Raw genomic sequence first — 20,760 nt, 5'->3', positions numbered from 1 at the left:
AAGCCTGCTGGTATACCTACAATGGTATCTGAGTGATCTTACTTCATTTGCTGTAACAGGAAACAAAACAAAACGTAACTTGAGTTTTGTCTTCCTAGCTATGCTTCTTGGTGATAACTTAGGAAGTTACTACGTCCTTATATTCATAGGATTACTGACTTACAGTTAGTATAATTATTAGTTTCTTATTTCACTGAAGCAAATAAAATCCATTAGATCAAATAAAATTCTTTGTCAATCGAAGAGCAGAAAAAATTAGAAAAAGTCAAAACTATCTTTCTTCTACAGATCAAAGCATGTTTGTAAGCTTTAACCCATATTACATGTGATTATAAAATGCTTTATAATTTAAAATTAGCTTTAAATTTAAATGCATGCACAGAGAAGACTAGTGACTCTGTGGCACGTTACTACACTGATGGACAGTGACTTCAATGGGATATAGGGGGGACTTGATAATATGGGTGAATGTACTAACCACTATGTTTTTCATGTGAAACCTTCATAAGTTTATATCAATGATACCTTAATAAATAAATAAATAAATAAATAAATAAATAAATAAATTTGAATGCATGCAGATGTTAAAAATTAAAATGTTAATTTGGAAAATAAAATATATACAGAGAATAGAGAAAATTTTTCGTATTTCCCTAAATCTTCATTTCTACTTCTCAGAGCTGATGGAGTATTTTTACAATATTTACTCTTAAAGAATAAAATCTGGAATCATACTGAATAGATTATAATTCATATCAAATGGTAATAGTGATAGTTCTACTAATGCAGTAATGTCAGAAGCAGCAAATTAAATGGATTCTGTACTAATTTCTAGAGAACTATATTAAATAAAATTTATATATGGTACAAGAAATATTTAAAATACACAGACTAACAAATGTAATAGGTATAGAATAGTGTTCTGAACACACAAAACTGGAAATAATTATTGTTTTATCAAATTTTTAAATAAATAAACTAAGATATTTATGTAATAGTGAAATTCCTTTTCCCCATCCCAGGCCAGTTACTGTATCTCTTCCATGAGAGGCACTGCTTGAATTTATAGTGTGCTACCCTGAGCCATTTGTTTATATCTAAAGTATAGCTTAGATTTTAGGGATAAGGCAAACTCCTTTGCTGGTCCTATCATATGTTACATGATATGTTTTTAATCCAGCTCTCTATTGTATATTAAGAATGTTCTAAATTTATTCACATAAACAATACACCAGTAAACATTTTGTTCAATCTCTTCTTACGAACATGAGCTAGAATGTCACTAGAACTGTGTTCTCCAATCCAGTGGCTTGCAACCACATGTAGTTTTGAACAATATAAATATGGCTAGTAGTAATTTATGTGCTTGTAAGTATAAAATACCCGGTAGATTTCCAAAATTTCACACAAAATAAGAGACTGTAAAGTATGTTATTAATATTTTATGTCGATGAATAATACATTGGAAATATTAGGTTCAATATGTTATTAAAATTAATTTCACATTTTTATTTTTAAATGTTTCTACACACATGTTTGCATAATATATTAAATACACATAATAATAAATGTGCATATATATTTATGAGTATGTAATGTATGTATATAATCCAGTTCTCTGTTGCCAAGTGAAATAAACTAGTCACGAAAGGAAAAATACTACATGATTCCACTTGGATACCTAGAGTAATCACATTAAGAGAGGTAGAGAGTAGAGTGGTAGTTGCCAGGCGCTGGAGGGAGGAAGTACTGGGGATTTGTAGTTTAACAGCTACCTAGTTTCTGTTTTGTACGATGCTAGAGATGGGGGGCAGTAAATGCTGCACAGGGTGAATGTACTTAATGACCCTGAACTGTACACTTAAAAATGGCTAAGGTGGTTTATGTCTTGGGTATTTCACCACAATTTTTTAAAAAATGAGTACAAATAGAGAAAAGATATACCTGTGCTCCACTCTAGGCAGTCAAACTTGTATTTGTTTTCTAGGGCTGCTGTAACAAACTACCACAAATTGGGGGCTTAAGCCAAGACAAATGTATTCTCTTATGTTCTCTATGACAAAAATCCATAGCCAAGCTATTATCAGGGCCATGCTCCCTTCAACAACTCTAGGGGAAGATCCTCCGTTACCTCTTTCAGGTTCTGGCCAGCCCCAAGCATTCTTTCATTTGTGGTGGCTTAGCTCCAGCTGATGCCACCTTCCTTCCATTGTGTGTCTTCCCTGTGTCTGTGTGTCTGTGTGTCTTCACACGGCCTCCTCCCAGTGTCTCTGTTTTTTTTTTTATAAGGGCACCAGTCCTTGGGAGTAAGGCCCACCCTAATTGAGTAGGACCTCATCTTGATTACATCTTGCAAAGATCCCACTTCCAAATAAGGTCATATTGACTGCTACTGGGGGTTAGGAACTCAACTTAGGCGGAAGGACACAATTCAACCCTAATACATTACCTTTATTAAATATACAAATTATGTCTATTGTTTATTGGAAAGTTTTGTTCTATTTTTTTTTTCCATATCACTATCCAGCTGATCTAGTCCTATTTCTTGAAGGTGTTATCCTTTCTCTTTGGAATTGCCTAGGTACGTTTTGTCAGTGTCAGTGGATCATATGTGTGTGGGTATGTTGTGGGGATTTATTTGATTCCCTTGGGATGATACATGTATGTTAGACTGATAGAGACTCACAGTTTGTGGATGTGAGTTCTGGATAAAATGCTACCTGTTTTCTTTTCTCAGCTTCCAATAATTTCTGCACATGCATGCCCAGATCAGTATTCAAGTGAACACCCAAGGAGAAACCTGAAGATCTCTAGATTTTTCTATCATGGAGTTCTCTGTCTCTGTGCAGCCTTCTTCTTAGTACTCAACCCATGGATTCTGATGGCCTTTGCCTATACCAATGCTGAACTGTTTTCCCAACTCAGCAAGATTTGCTACCCTTAGATTTAGGTTTTTCTATTTCCCCATATTGTGGCTTGAAAGCTGTGTCCAATCTGTAATGTGGGGACATGGTACTGCTTATCTTTTATATTTTCTTTATCTCAGTGATAACTATCTGAGGTGCCAGTTCTCCAAATTCTGAAAACTCCTTTTTTCATTTGTTTGGCCAACTTTTTAAAAACTGTTTAATGTGGGGAGGTAAATTTGGTCCATGTTACTACATTCTAGCTGCAAACCAACATCAACAATTTTTAAGGATATCTTTAACTATAAACTGCTCACAGACCCAACTATAATTTTTTCAGTCAAAATATTGATGTATTCATCATTTAATCCCATGTTCATTAGGTCTACCCTTGACATAAGTATTTAATAAATGTTGAATGACTAAATGAATGCAAAAAACAGTGTATGAATTAGTGAATACATATGATGACATTGAGAATGACATTGTTTTTACTGACAGAGGAGACATTCGGAATAGAAGTAAGAGGCAAGAAAAGGAGCATGATTTTGAAATGAAATGGAGAAAAGAAGGGAAACACATACATGTAGACAGAACAGTACACAGTGCTTCAAAAAGATGTCCAAGTAGGCATCTGCCTCCATTTCAGTCAAAGATGCCAACTCTCATTTGAAAAATCATCACTTTGAAATATAGATGATAGTACTGAGCATGTGATCCGAAGTTACTTGAAAATTTTTCTAGCAGGACTTTTTCTTCTTAGAAGTTAGATAACCAAAATTATATACTTCACCTGACAATCTTTCCATATTAGAAATACATCTACAAATTTCAGTAAAGGAGCTTCACATTTGAATAATAAAAAGTTTATCTTTAATAATATTATTTAGCAGTGTCAAATTTTATAGGCTGTTGCTATAATTAAGGGATATGTCTGATGTGCAGACTTTATGATAATCAAAACTGTGGTGAGATTTCTGGGCAGAGTGCTAAATTCTACTTTGCCAATAGAGATACACCAGCTTAGTCACCTATCATCAATTCCCGCAGATGTGACTATTAGTAGAAAACTCTGACTCAACCCAACACTAAGTCAAGATGTAATTTGCTACATGATGTGCTCTGATGGGACGAGAAAGAATCAATTTTCATTTTGGAGCAAATAGAATAAATCTGCAATTGCAGTTGACATGGAGGTCAGCACCTCATCCCAGAAATGCAGAGCAAGCCACAGATGTTCCCAGCTTTATAATTTCTAGATTTGATTACTATAATTCACTGAGTCTACAGACGTGAAACTACTCACCCAGTGATTTCTGCAGGTATAGAATGAAGTGGGTCAATTATTTAAAACTGGTTGTTGGTGATAACACTTCAATATAATTTCATAGACGTTGTATCTACTTAAATGATACTCCGCCATCAGTTGAAATGACCAGCTAGAGGAACTTGTCAGGAAACATTTGAAATTGTCTGTGAAACTTCAAATGAAATAGAACAAAGGCAGAGCAGCTTTTCTTCAGTGCACACTTCCTATCTACCGGAGAGCGATATATAGGTATACAGAAGCGAGCACAGCTATTTCATTTCATGATTACAACAATTCTGTTGTAGAGCCTTTGTTATTTTCACATTCATATTAAGATTTTGAGCCCTAAGGAAAACATGACAAGCAATACCAGTTAGAGAATGTCATGGCTGAGCTAAGGCTGATGGACTTTTAAAGCGAACTCAATAATTTTCTCCAAAACATAGGTGCATGCAATTTTTAAATGATACTAGCTATATAAATTCAGTTCTCAAGGGACAGTTTTAAAAATACATATTTTTCTACTAGTAAATATCATAGCAATATAGTTTTTTATTTATATTATGCCTAAGTTATAGTATGTGTCATATAATATTTACCACAATTAATATGTTTTGAGTAAATAAAGAGTAACTTTAGATATAAATGAGAACTGGAAAATATTTTTGTTCTTCTTCAAAGACATACATAAAAAGTGGAAAAAATACATTTAAATAGTAATGCTTTTCATGAAAACCATGAATTAGCCATCATCACTATCATAATTAAAACATGCCACTTCCTTTTCTGGGAGAGAGGAGCTTTTAAAATATGAGGGAAGAATATGGAAGGGCAGAGAATGGCAGAAGCACTCATGGTCCCTAGACCTCTCTCCTTTTATTCTTATTCTCTGTAGATCTATTCTGAAATAACAGCGATGACATGGTAATTACTGAGGCAGACTAGAAAGGAGCTTGTTTCAAGGATAGGGAATAAGCCCAAATGGGCAAGATGTGGTCAGACATGCTTCCAAAAGTTGGATGCTTATTTGAAAATGGTTTTTTCAAATGGTAGTAGAGGATTTGACCATTAATATATAAGTCAACTTAGACCTACGGGTATGCATCCTGAAGTAGATTTGTAGGAGTTTATCACCAGGCTGAGCAGCTTTAAGGTCAGTCTATGTGATGAATCACTTTTGCTGAGAATGCCAGGCCATGGTCAAGCTTGTGGGAGCAGAGTCCTCCTCCAGGTGACAAAGGAAGCATGTACTACGGGGGTATTCAGTGCTGCAGGACAGGGTTCCAGGAGCAAAAGCAGAAGCAAGGTTGTTCTGATTGAATCAATATGGTGGTCATTAATAGAGTCCTGCAGCTGACTTGTAGCTGTGAGGCCGAGAATCTTCTGCATATCTTAATTAAAATTGGCTGTTGTCTTGTGGGAACTCTTTCTGTAGGTTAAATTACTTTACAGGCTATTGATGAGTGGACTTGGAGAAGATTGGACTAGAAACTATTAGCATGAATTGTTAATAGAGAATTTTAATTTAATGAGATTAAAGACCATTGTATCAGTAGTGTTTACATTTGCCTTTGAAATCTATCAAGAAATTTAAAAAAATGAAAAAAAGAGGGAAGGATTAAACCATGTTATTTATGGTATACATATAAAGAGGACAATATATATAAATATATATAAAGAGAGTGTATATAGAAAGAGAATAAGCGAGGCCAGTTGACTGACTCGACCTTTTATAGTAGCTACAATACATGAGGGGGGATCGACAGTTCAGTTCCCATCTTGCTCTGATAAAACTGAGGCTCAGTAAGGTTAAGTAAGGACTAAGCCACATTTATAGGAAGTTCATATTCATTGTGTTGTCTAACAAGCTCTGTCTCAGGAGAAAATTCATGAGCTTTCAGACAGCTTAACACTTCTGATATGCAGTTTCTTGATGTATGCTTCTCTTTCCAACACTACTGATCCATCCTGGATTGGCTTTTAAGAACTCGTGCGAAGTGCATTGAACATGTGAAAATTCATTGCAACTTTATGCAAGACACGAGTGTAGAATCAGGTGTGAATAAAAAGATTTTTGAGAGCCAAGAAACTAAGCGATGCTAATAAATGAATGTGTGTGTGTGTGTGTGTGTGTGTGTGTGTTTAGAGAAATAACTTTCAGAGATATCATTGACTTAGTTCCTCAAAACTTCAGTAAGTTTTTAATTTAATGAAGTTAAAGAACACTATAGTAGGAGTGTTTACATTTGCCTTTGAAATCTATCTAGAAATGAAAAGAAGGAAAAAAGAGGGAAGGATTAAACCATGTTATTTATGTTGTATATATAAAGAAAGCAATATATATATAAATATATTGAAATATATAAATATATAGAGAGTGCATATATATATAATATATATGTGATATATATAAAGGATACATTTATGTTGTGTATTAGCTAACTTAATATATAAATAATAAATCTTTAATCTTTGTCACTATCATAAAAAATATATGCTCTTATTAGTTCTTATTTTAATATTATTTACTGATATTTTATCAGAAAACCAGTAATGATTATGATGGTCAATTTGGACATTTAGAAAACTGTAATAAATAATTAATACAAATAACATTACTTCACCACCTACAGCAGGGGTCAGAATACAGTGTGCTAGCCAAAATCTATTTATTATTCTGTCCATTATAGAAAGGTGTTACAACCTCTCATGTAATGGGTGATACCTTTTACAATTAATTTTAAAATTTTGCTATTTTTCTGTACTTGACATTTACCAATGTATAATAAACATTTCAAAGTCATTAAATATTACAAATTCTAAATATTCTATGTTTCTTTATTTTCCTGGAATAAACTAAAAGCATATGTGTCTATATTATATGCATTTACATATATGTATTAGATTTAGAGAGTATAGTGAAACCCAGTGAAATGAAATCCAGCCCAAATTTTACCTTTGTGTGACTTAAAAAACCTGTCCAACCATTAGACATTCATTGCCTCCAGCCAGGAGATGATATAATGAATATACTTACCTATACTGATCATGCAAGTGAGTTGAACCCTCTGAAAACTAATGCTAATTTTGCACATGTGTATGCAAACTTATGTTTTTATCAACCCTGGCAAAGGAATTCCAAGGACAAATATTATACTATAAGTAAACTTACCATTCAGGATTGTTTGTGTTAAAGTGAAAGGAGAAGGAAAGACAAATGCTAAATACTAAAAAGACATATACATACATACATACAGATAATGCATATGCATGCATGTACAAAACACAAATACATAGATACATGCATATCTATACCTATACCAAAAAGGTTGTTAAAAGGAAATCTATAGTCCTTGTTAAACATCTCGGTTGTTTTCAAGTTACTTAGGAGAAAGTGTTTGGTAATAGGCAATTGTCCTGTGTAACCTCTAGTTTCCTTCATTCATCCACTACATATCGTATGCATACAAGGTAAAATTGTGCTAGGTCCTGGGACTATTGTAGCTCAGTTTGGAAGTTCTCAATTTGAGGCCCTTATTAGATATCCACGTGGAGTTATGCAGCAGGCAATTAGACAAATGAGTTTTGAGTTTAAATGAGTGGTCTGGATGGAAGGTATTTTGATTACCTCCTATTCCCCCTGTTGGTGAGAGAGGGATTCCCATTCTCGGGTTATGGGGGTGAACGCCACCACCAGCACAGAGCAGATGGGATCCATGGCAGTTTGTACGTCAGCTATACTCACAGCCTGGGGGAGGAGACCCATGGGGGGCCAGCTGGAGTTAATGGTAGGGAGGAGATCTACTAATTAGAGGAATCCTAGGAATTATACTTAGAAGCATGGTGGTGACTTATGCCATCTTCATCTCTCTGGATATGAATAAGAAACATGTAATCACCCCAGCGGTTGACAGTGTTATAAGTCTGAGAATAGAGCCAGCATACTAGGGAAGGACACAGTAAAGACACACGAAGGGAAAGAAATTTAAACTGATCATATCAAGACTCCATCATCCTGAATTCTTATTTGAGGCAAAACATTTTGATGATATCAGGGATAGAGATCCTTTATTGCTTAAGACAATTTAATTTGGTTTTCTGTTACAAATACAAGCATTTTTAAGAAGCTGTACTCCTCTACTTGCAAACTTCAACATCTTCATAAAAGGCAGCTTTGAGAAGAAAAGAAAATAGTTGCTACGTATTTTGTGGAACATGAAAAACAAGAAACAGATGGTTGCAAACAGGTTCCATGGACCTTCCTCAACAGGAGCTAGCTGGTTACAAATTAATAGCAATGCTAAGAGTCACACATTGTCTGACCATCCCACTCTCTGGGTGAGTAGCTACATTCTTTCTTTTTCACTTTAGTCCTTTTTCGATAAAAACCCTATCTCCTGATGCCTCCCACTGCAATAATACTAAAGTTCCTGTCTTAACCTCTAACTTGTCTGTTTGCTTTGAAACATTTTTTTTCAAATATTCATATGTATTGCATTTATCTTCTAGTTTTCTAAGTTTCAATATTTTTCAAGTTAGCATATAAAGATTTACAATTTTATGCATTTTTCAATTTTTTATTATTATGGGTGCTATCCTTTTATGACAGAAAAGCCATTTATTACACAATTAATACAATATTTTATTCTGTTTGCTGTGTTTGTTACAGGCAATTCTTTATTTTTTTTTTTTAGATATCCTTGCTTCAAAAACTAAATTATTTGGGATTTTGTTTCATAAAGGATGTGAAGTAGAGATATTGTCTTGCCTATGGGTTTCAGCCCCAGACAAGTTCGCTATGGATTCAGTGTGACCAAAGAAAATGACAGCAAAACGTTCTTGGGGTGAAAGGGTTATACCCAACTTTATTTCCAGGTGGCAGGTTAGTCACTAGAATCCCATTCACTCAGAGCAAGTCTGCATGCAGCAAGCCGGTCTCTGCCTCTGGGCCCCTCTGTCCACCCAGCCATCCCACACAGCTGTCCTCTGGGCCTCTGTCCTTGGCACTGCCACCACTCCAGCCTTTGCTCCGCTCACCTGCAGCCTTGCAGCCCAGCTACCATGTTGCACAGAGCACTGGGCAGAGCTCTTTTTATAGAGTCAACAGCCATGTATTGCCCACAGGTGTGCAGTGAGCTAGTCAACCAGGGCCAGGTGAGAATCCTGGCCACAGGAACTCTCATTTTATCTACAGATATGAAATATTTTTCTTTTAAATTCTTAACTTAGAGTCTAAAACATCTTTTCTGGCTCATTTGAAGATACACTTTTCTTAACAATAAAAAACCTATATACATCTGTTTCTATATTTTCTATTGTTACATTTATCAGTTCAATGTTTCTTTTGAGGAAACTTGTTACTTTTATTTACTATAGTGTTATAACACAATCAGATAGGATACATATAATTAAGCATCTTTTGAAAAGTATTTTAGATGCTCTCACATTTATTCTTCCCCATGAAATTTAGATTTGATTTGCCAGTTTCCCAAAGAAGAATGTCAATAATTTTGTTTTGGATTACAATAAATTTATGTAATATTTTGGCCTGCCATATATGATTTGCACCACCATTTATTCCTATGCAAAAGAGTGAAATTTTTTATTGTTTTATTAGTATAGACTTACCTAATTTCTTGTAAGTTCATTCCTACATAATTTAAAGTTCCGTAGCCTCTAGGATTTGTTTTTCATTACATTTCCTAATTGGTCATTTCCGTTACATAGTCAAGCTTTTGATTTTTGCTTATTTGTTTAAAAACCAATGCCCTTACTGAAATGAATTTTCTAGAGTTTTCCTAGATTTTTCAATGTAGAAAATCTTCATGTAATGCAATGCTTTGGTTCCAAAATGTATAAGTCTAGTAAGCATGGCCATACCTTTTCTGAGAAACAGCCATGAACATGGTTATTTCTAACATGTTTCTGCATATATTTTACATGTAGATATATATTTTGAGTTTCATATTTTTAATCATGTCGAATAAAATATCCTTTTACTTCATTTAGCTAAGATTTTAGTTTAATTGTTCCTATCAACATATATGGAAAAATACCTTAAATTTTTTTTAAAACATTAATGAGGTGAAATGTTAAAATGCTTTCTAGTAGTGAAGCCTACTAGTGTTTCTGAAAAATACCAGTCCTGTTAAGGTCACATCTGTTGGGCTGAATTCTATTTGTTAATATATTGCTTCAATTTTCTCATCAAAATGCATTGATAAATTGTACCCATTATTTGTCCTTCTTCATGTAATTTTATCTGAGATTGGCAACAGAATTCTGTACAACATGAACTGTAGAACATCTTTATTAATATTGTGGACTTTGGATTCCTACAGTCCAATGTTTGAATATTAGCTTTGTGATTTTCTAGCTTGATCTTCTCAGGCAATGTGGTTGTACTTAAATTTCACTGTTTCATCATATTAGAAATAGGGTACCCATAATGTTTTGTGAACGTTCAATAAGGTGAGGAGTAATGCAGGCAAACCAGTTATTCCAGTGGCTGAAACCCCAATATAAGTCAGTAAATATCAATTATAAATTAGTGGTGTTAATACTGTCTTTTTCTTATTAGTTTTTATTTAGAAGGCATGATGTAAGTTGATCAGTTATGAATAATCAAAGCGGTCTTTCTCTGACATAGTGTAGGTCCCTGCTTTTCAGGTACAGACCAAGGAAGAAAGCTATAGCATTTCAGATATCCATCACCCTGTTAGAAAGAAGGTCATGACAATCAGCATGCTTCTTTCTCTGCTCAAGAACCTGATAATTTTCCATGGTTTTAGGGTAGGCGTGAATAGCTTGGGTGGAGCCACCATCCTCTGCTTAGCATCCCTGCAATAATCTGGATCAAGCAAAGTTTGACTCCCTGCACTTCCACCCCAGCTTTGACTGCCATGGCTGTTCTCATTTTTTATATACCGTGAGTACAGCCAGTTCGGATATGTGTTCCAGAGAAGCTGTAGGGATCATAGTGAGCCTCAAATCTGAAACTTGACTTCCAGGCTTTAAACCTTGACATTCTGAGTTAACTAACTGACTGTTGGGAAATCTTCCACAAACTTCCCTTGTGTTAACAAAATCACATAGTTCGGTTGATCTGCCTTCATTTTGATTCAGTTTGCAACATTTCTAAGGTATCTTCCCTGATGACTAATTCCATTTTCTTTTTTAAATTAATAATTCAGTTTTTATCCTCACTTCTCCATCCCATTCACCTTCTTAGTGGTGAAAGGGCTGAGTGATAATAGGTTTTCCATCCTTGTCTTAGTAGAGGTCATGATGTTTTGCACCCACAAATACTTTCATTTATCATTATTACAATTACTAGGTCATGATGTAATTCCTCAGAGTCAGCTATAAAGGAAACAAAGTAACACCCGAGATTGTAGCATCTGCTCTAACCAATTTAATTTCTCCACAGTAAGTATTTAGGGAAGGGTGTATTATGTTTCAGAATAGTTGGAGAACAGCTGTTTTGAGAAAAGATATCCTTGTCAACATTATATCCTGATGTTAAATGAGTCTGTTACCTGACTGTAGTGTTCTCATCTTAAAAACCTGTTAGTGGTTATAGGAGCAACTCACATTAAAGATGCACATATTTAGATATTATAGTGTAGCACAATACCGAGCAGAGTAGAGATAACACATTATAAATATATCTAATTTATAGAGGTAACACCTTTATAAATATATCTAATTGCATTTATGGAAAGTGGGTAACAATATGGATTTGTAAAATATTTGTGTCATATAAGTACTTGTAAATATATAAGGTACAAGTTTAACTATAGAAGTGTGAGAAGATAGGTTTAAAAAAGAAACAAGTAAAAGAGAAAAAAGAAGCAAGAAAGCTAGCTAACTGGAGTCTTTGAATCTTTGCTATATGTATTATTTTTTTTCATCTTTTTGAGACTTTTAAGGAAATACATGATTATTAATATGCAGATGGATAGATAGCCTGAAATCATGGAGCATTTTCCATTAGAGAACATGATGAACACTTTTTAAAGGGGCTAATAACTGTATAATACATATGTGTGTGTATATATATATATATATATATACACACACACATATTTTATATGTATGTTTTACATACATGTTTATAAAATGCATAGTATGAGCTTTATCATAATTTACTACATATTTACATCAATCAAGAGTGATGAATTATGCTCAGAGTTCATCCAATATAAGAAGAAGTCATGTATTAGACACGTTCAGACGTTTACTTGGCTCCATGGGATTCCCTTAGAATGATTTCCATTTCATAGAAATGAAGGTTAAATATATTAGAGGGGCCTACTTTCAAATACCTCCATCCCAATTAAGCCAAAATATTGTCTTTCTAATTTGCAAAGAAATCAATTTCTTCTTCCTTTCTTTCTTTCTTCCCCTCCCTCCCTCCCTCCCTCCCTCCCTCCTTCCTTCCTTCCTTCCTTCCTTCCTTCCTTCCTTCCTTCCTTCCTTCCTTCCTTCCTTCCTTCCTTCCTTCCTTCCTTCCTTCCTTCCTTCCTTCCTTCCTTCCTTTCATTCTTTCTCTCCCTCTCTCTCTCTCTCTTCCAGTGTTATGTAAGTTCAACAACAAAATCTGCATTATAGCCAAATACCCTGACTTTGATCCAATACTTTACTGTTGTTTTGCACTAAAACTCTAATTAATAGTTTGTTAGGAAGAGTTTAGAGTAAAAAATGACCTCATTCCAGGTCTTTCCCATTACCAGGGCAATTTTTTTGGAGACCTTCTTCTCCAATTTAAAATTTCTATGACAACTGTGTGCTGCTGTATGGATTTTTATATATAACCGTCATCAAATAGGAGAATAGTTATTTCCACAGGTTGGTTATATATTGATAAAAAAATGCATTACTGAAAAATGTTAATCTAATCTGGGGACAGTAATAACACAAGGGAAAAAATACTAATTTGTGATTTTGAATATGAACTGTTTTCCAAGGAAGAGGGTCCAAAGCACATATTCCTAATCCTTTATACATCTTTTCTCTTGTACTTCAAATACTTTACCATGACCCAGGCTACCACATTCCTCTAACCCTCATTTCAAACAAATGCTATGATATGTTCCATCATGCTTTTTTTCTGTTAAATACTTTCCAAGAAGTTTCTTATTTCAGGACTTATTCATTCAATTCAACAATCCTTTTCCTGGCCTGTACGTAGCTGGCTTCTTCTCAAGAGCCAGGATCATAGCTAAGGCCACCTCTCATAAAGGCCTATCCAAACATCCCTGTTAAATGTCTTCATGCATTCCTTGACAGCCAGCGCTTATCTTATTTTGAAATTTTTTTTATATATTCATTTATTTTATCTGAATATTCATCTCCAAAAGACATGCCCTCCAGGCAAACAATGAACACTTTTCTCTTGTTCCAGTCTTTCAAATGCCTAGAAGATACAGTAGATACTGAATAAATACATGTTGAAGAATGGACAGGTAAACAAGTGATGACAAGTCAAAATGTTTGTGATGAAGAGGTATTAGCTACAAAGTGTCTCAGAAAAGTAAAACTTCTTCTCTTTTAAATAAACCTATTTTCATTCAAGTGTAACATGCATGCAGAATAGAACACAAAATAAAGCATACAGTTGGCCAGAATTTTACAAGCAGACCACATCCATGTAGCTAGAATACAAATTAAGAAACACACTATTATCAGCATCCAAAAGCTCCCACTCATCCCCATTTTAGTCATTACATAAACATGATCCATAAAGCCATGAATTGCAGGTGTAGTAAGTATTAGCCATTTGAACAGACTAGATACATCCTGGAAATACATTTCTTTAAGGAAAAAAACTATTCAGTGTTAATTTTAGCAAATATTATTGGCATGTTTACAAAGAGGTCCATCTGTTTGATTTACTCATTCTTTCATCAACCCCCAGGAGGGAGAAAGGGAACCAGTCTGTTACTAAATCTTTATTTCTTAGAACATAAACATTTATGGAAGAAAATGGTCAAAGCTCTAATTAACATGGTAAAGAAAGATATTACCTCATTATCAAGTCACTGCAAATTATATCAATGCATCCTAGTACAACAACTATTAAATTAGTAGTTTTTTTGTTTTAATTATGATCACTTGTCAGAGTTTAACCGAATGCCGGAAAACAACTTGGCAATTTGCAATAAGGTTCTTAAATATGTTCATAAGATTTAACCCAATAAGCTTGCTCCTGGAATGTTACCAAAGGGAATTGTCAGTAATATGTAGATAGTGGTAAAATATTCCAACACAGTCTTAACATTCAACGTCATGAATCAAAAACTGCAGAATAGTTAAATATACCCTGATTTCTCTGAAAATATTTTGCCACCATTTAAAATGCTATGGAGACTGTAACAAAAGTATTTTCTCATAGTGTAATCTATGTTAAGATCTTTAAAATGTCTCATAGCTTTAAGCCAGCAATTTAACTTCCTGAAAGTTATCTTAGAAAGTGTAGATAGAAGCATTGACATATATTAAAATATCCCAAGTTTTGCAAATAATAAAAACAATGTCAAATAATTGGGGAATAAAAATACAAAAAATGCTAGTGCTATACACAAAAATGCTATGTAGCAGTTACAGTTCTGTTATGAAAAATTCCATTTCTATTAAGAATTGCTTCCAGCAGGTTACATGTGTAAAAGTATGCATAACAAATAAAAGCAAAAACATTTTCATATAAAACTACATGAAATCTTTGTGAGAATTTTGATAACTAAAGAAAATGGGTGATTTTCTAGTTTATGTAAATGTAAAAAACACCCCCTACAATAAGAACTATATCATAATTATGATTACATTATAGAGTATAATCTTTTTATTTAACATCTTGGTTTTACTATATAATTGTTTTGCAATTATTATTTTAAAAAGTCATAATTTATTACCTTATTGCTAAGTGACCTTTTATTACTGCTTTTGGAATGTGAAATAAATGAAATCATATGCTGCCTATGTGTTCTCTGGTATTGGAGCAAAGGATAGTTTGTTTCTTTTACGGAAGCTCTTAAAGAGTGGAGGTAATCATACTAAGTGTTTATGTAAATTCCAATTGTAAAAGAAAATCTGTTTTCCCAATGAATTTCAGTAACTTTCTAAATTCTTGTGGGATGAGATATTCATTTCTTTGTGTATAAGGTTTATAAAAGTTACTGAATTGGTGTAATAAAATATCAATTTACATTTCATTAGGAAAATGTTCATTCTTCTTGTTTCTTTTGTAAGCAAGTAGGTCTTAGAATAAGAATCTAGAAATGAACACGGATTAAATGCATAAAAGGTAATAAAAGCATTTATTTGAAAATATCAACTTCCTAGTAAATCTTACATATTGTGCTTTATAGAAAATATTAAATATATATATGTATATATATATGTATAATATTTTAGATGAATCACTATGCATTTAAACAAGATCCTACACATTGCCTTATTTATGTCAGGTATTGAAACTTATTAATGTGCAGGGCCTAAAATATAAAATCCAGAATTTTATAGCAATATCCAGATTGCCCAGAATTCAATGAAAAATCACTCATCACTGAGGACCAGAAAGATCTCAAACTGAATGATAAATGACAAAGCATATGTCAACAATAAGATGGTAGAGACATTAGAATTATCTGACAAATATATTAGAGTAGACATTACAAAAATGCTTCAATAAGAAATCACATTCTTGAAACAAATGCAAACATAGAAAGCTATACCAAATAAATAGGTGAAAGAGTCTCAAATAAATAGATGACAGGACAAAGAGAAAAATCAAACATTGAAGAATCCTAGAAAAGATGGAAAAAAAGACCTCAGTGGATGGGCTCAGCATTAGAGTAAAGAGAACATAGGAAAGAATCAGTGAACTTGAAGACAGAAATTGCCCCATCTGAAGAGCAGAGAGAAAATAGAAAAAACATCAAAAGAACAGAGTGTGGAGACCTGTGGGACTATAACAAAGAATCAAGTATTCATGTCAACAAAGTCCTTAAAGGAGAGAAGAAAAATGTGGGGCTAAATAACTATTCATAAATGATGGCTGAAAACTTCCCAATTCTGGCAAAAAACATAAAACTACAGATTCAAGAAACTGAGTGAACTCCAAAGAGGCTAACTTCAAAGAAATTCATGAAAATGTACATCACAATCAACTCCTAAAATCTAAAGATGAAAGAAAAACACGTTGGAATATCAATGTGATAGGCACAATTATTGCCTCCAAAGATGCCCATGTCCTAATCCTTGGGACATATGAATATGTTACCGTTCATGGCAAAAGAGACTTGGCATGATTTACTTAAGAATCTTGATCTAGTCCTTCATTATCTGGCTGTAACAAATTGGATATCATCTTACTACCTTTCTTAGCAACAAAGGTTATAAGCTGAGTCTATATATTTCTCCAACTACAACCATTTTTTAATCCATATAACAATTGTTTTGTAGCTGCAAAAAGTATGCTTGCCATGTAACATAAATAATCCCAAAAGTTCTATTCCCTCATAAAAGGGTGTGTGGGTCATTGAGTATCATCTTAGAATTCTGTCTAGTGCAAAGTGCATTTTGTTTGTGAAAGTTATTTATTTTTCAAAAAGCATAGCAAGTTTATGTAATAACCAAAAAAATCATTCTTGATCTCAATCTAAAATTTCAAGTCCTAATAAAAACAGATAAAAATTGTAAAACAAACAAATATATATAGGTGAGAGAAGAAAACTTCTAAGGTTTAATGCAAATTAAAACATATAGAATAAATGATAATTAAAATTGTCATAACTGAAAGTTGATTTTGATATGTATCAATGGATGTTCAAACCTTACATGAACATTTGTTGAGAACAGGATCAAAGTTGCTTCCTATAAATTACTCATTAAATACTAAAGGAAGACAGAAACCTAGGAGTAATCTGGCAGAAACCACCACATCAAATTTCCAGCATCAGTGAAGGCACAGACTAATGCCAGAAACGCTGACATGACACTTTGAAATGATAAAATGTCATGTATGTTAGAACTCTGCCAAAAATTCATTACCTGGGTCTAGTTATGATGAAACATGTAGGCAAACACAACTTGTGGTACCTTGTACAAAAGGAACAAAGTGCATAATGTAATTACATGATTCATGCTTAAAGACAAATTTGTCTTTTTGCACTGTGAATCTAACATAAATATAACAGAATGTATAAGAAGAGTAGTTAATATATTTCAGTGGAAAACACACATATATAACATAAGGTTTATATGTGTCTCAGGAAAATTCTGCCCGACAGATAACGTATAACATCTGTATAATTACACATTGAATACATACAAAACAAATTTGAAAAGTAAGGCAAAGTATTATCTTCCTCCAGTCTATTTAATTATTGTTCCTTTAGGTCTTAAATTTAAATCAGTAGAGTGTCACATGTGGGTATGATGACACAGGGAACATACACCTTATATATATTAATATTTGTTTAGTAACATTTTGGAGCATATGCAATGTTACTATAATAAGCATCCTATAGGTATTGGTAGAAATCAGTTACAGATTTCCAGTTTAAAAAAATACCAGTCTCTGATAAATCCTCACCCACTTCATCTCTCTTTTCGCTTGCACCAAAAAGTTACTTTCTCAGTTTTGGAGGCTTGAAGTCTGAGAGCAAGAAGTCAGCAGGGCTGTTTCATTTAAGGCCTCTCTCCTTGGCTTGTGAGGGCCATCCTGTCCCTCTGTCTTCTCGACCTCTTCCCTCTACATGTGTCTGTGTCCTAATTTCTTTTCCTTGTAAGGACACTAGTCACTCTAAATGACCACATTTTAACCTAATTACTGCTTAACAATTCTATCTCCGAATACACTTTCATTCTGAGTACTAGAGGTTAGAGCTTCAACAAATGATTTTTTAAAAAGTGAGACATGATAGACATTATATTACTTTGAGGTGTATAACATAAGAATTCAGTATGTGTATATATTATGAAATGATCATTTTAATAAGTCCAGTTAACATCCATCACAACACAAAGTTACACATTTTTTTTCTTGAGATGAGAACTTTTAAGATCTACTCAAAGCAATTCTCAAGTACAATACAGTATTATTAACTATGGTCACCATGCTGTACATTATTTCCTGGGATTTATTTATTTTAAGACTGAAAGTTTGTACCTTTTGACCATGTCACCCATTTCACCCCCACTCTTGCCTCTGGCAACCACTGCTCTCTGTACCCATGAGCTCGATTTGCTTTTCCTTTCTCTGTCTGACTTATACCCCTAACATAATGTCCTTAAGGCCTATCCATGTTGATGCAAATAACAAGACTTCCTTTGAGTTCAGAAAGATTTGTCAGCAGGGACATTAAGCTCTACAAATATTACCCAGTGTGGGTTTATAAACAAGACTCCAGGTCAGCTGAGCAGGGCAGAACACAGCACAGATGGTCAATGTGAAGAAGTTCTATAATACAAAGAAAGTCTGGCCAGGGCTGGGGGAGAGATGTGGAGTCCAGGATACACACAGCAGGAGGAGGGGCAGAAACTGAAAGGTAGATCTTTAGGATATGAATGTAATGCGGACAGCTTCTGTTATAACAATTAATTTAGTATAGGAAAATTGTATATGTATTTTACTTCAGTCATCTTGGGTCTGTAAGACTTCACCCAAGAAATATATATTCTGGAGATAGGCTCTCATGATCACCCCAAGATTTCAAGAAGTATGGTGAGGTAGTGTTGGGGTTCACATTAGCTTAAACTAGTTCACATTAGTTCTCATATGGCATGATAGACTGTTTGGTCATTTAAAAAAATTATACTAAAATAATTAGCATTGAATCTCTTTAAATTAACAGTAAGAAAATAGAGATTGTTGTAACGATCTGGTCGGTGTTTGAAACTGCAAAATAAAGAGTGTTTTTGATTCAACAAGACACTATTTTCCTGCAGAGTCATGTGATTTATAACAGGTAGCAAACTATTGATTACTCCTTTTAGCCATTACAAGTAATTAAGACTCACTCATTCTAATGGAAATCCAATTTATTGTTTCATTATTTCAATATGGAACCTTCTTTATTATGACAAAAGCAAAGAAGATTTTATGCCTTGTTTATTTACAGTTTTATAATGCACAGTAATGCCAAATACAAGTAATTATGGATTTGTTTCATTTTCTTCCTCTGAAATATAATTTCATATTCTAGTTTTATATATATATATATATATATATATATATATATATATATATATATATATATATATACACAGTATAGTTCAGATTATTATTTTTCTTGGCATTGAGTGTAATCTAAATATAATATTTGCTACATCATTTTTGGTGTTTTCAAATCAAGTACAGCTTACCAAAATATTTATCACTATGCTCAATTCCAACCTCATATAATTTCAGTATTGTCAAGGGAGCAGCCTACCATTATGTTTCTGTACTTGAGCAATCAAGTAAAATTTTTCTTCTGAAACTTTAGCGATCTGCATTTCCTTGGAAACATGATCAATAGTAGAAGCTCCAAATTTCTTACAAGTGGTGATTTTTCAACCTTGTTGCTTTGAATTAGTGCTTCAACATCGATTTCATGGTCTCCTACTGAAAATAAGAGTGAGATTAACATTGAGAGCCTACATTATGTTTCCTGCATTGTATTTCAGACTGATGTTACTTCTAAAATATGTTTCATTCTCAGCTTATCTATAGTCAGATAAAACATAAAATATATCCCAAAGCTTTCTGTGAGGTACATATATTCAAGGTTACATCAAAATATATATATATTTTTTCTTGTTCCTGAGTGTAACATCATAAGTATATAGAAAAGTATTTAAAATATGTTTACAGTCTTAAGAATAAGGAATAAGCCTTCAATTCTTATTTGTATAAATAAATGATAATTAAATTATTCAAGGGCAAAATAAAACAGTCATAAATTGATTAACAAATATTGATCCCTCAGTACGAAAAATCTGCAACAAATAAAACAAATTCAGTGAGTAATGTCATTAAAATAATCTATGCAAAAACAGAGTAAAGTATTAGCAAAATTAATTACAAGTGAATATTGAAAAATAGTGTTATAATCACTTGAGTTTTATTCCATGAAGTCAAGAGTTAAATTTTAGGAAATCATAATACAGTACATAAACATAAAAGAACTAAGGAGAAAAATTTCTGATCATTTAGGAAGATGCAGAAAAGTACTTAAAGCTGTTTAAATTTTATATTTTACTTACTTTGCATTTTAAATGATTATTACTTTTATCTATTAATGTAATCCTTCTTAATTCTTATTTGCTATAATTTTCTTTCACTAGCTTTTATACTCATTTGATAATTACAATGATTTATATGTCTAATGCTACAAATATTCCACTAATATGATTTTGCTGGATTGTTTAAAATATGGTTTATTACTTTTATATTATCAATGTATTTAAGACATATAAAATGTTACCTAATTCTCTCTTTGAAGCAAAGGTTGTTTAATAGAGCATTGTGTGTTGTTTGTTTTTTAAATTGTTAACAAA

This window comes from Manis javanica, chromosome 1 (assembly GCF_040802235.1).
Source record: "Manis javanica isolate MJ-LG chromosome 1, MJ_LKY, whole genome shotgun sequence".
Classification (NCBI taxonomy): domain Eukaryota; kingdom Metazoa; phylum Chordata; class Mammalia; order Pholidota; family Manidae; genus Manis; species Manis javanica.
This window is presented reverse-complemented; position numbering follows the sequence as displayed.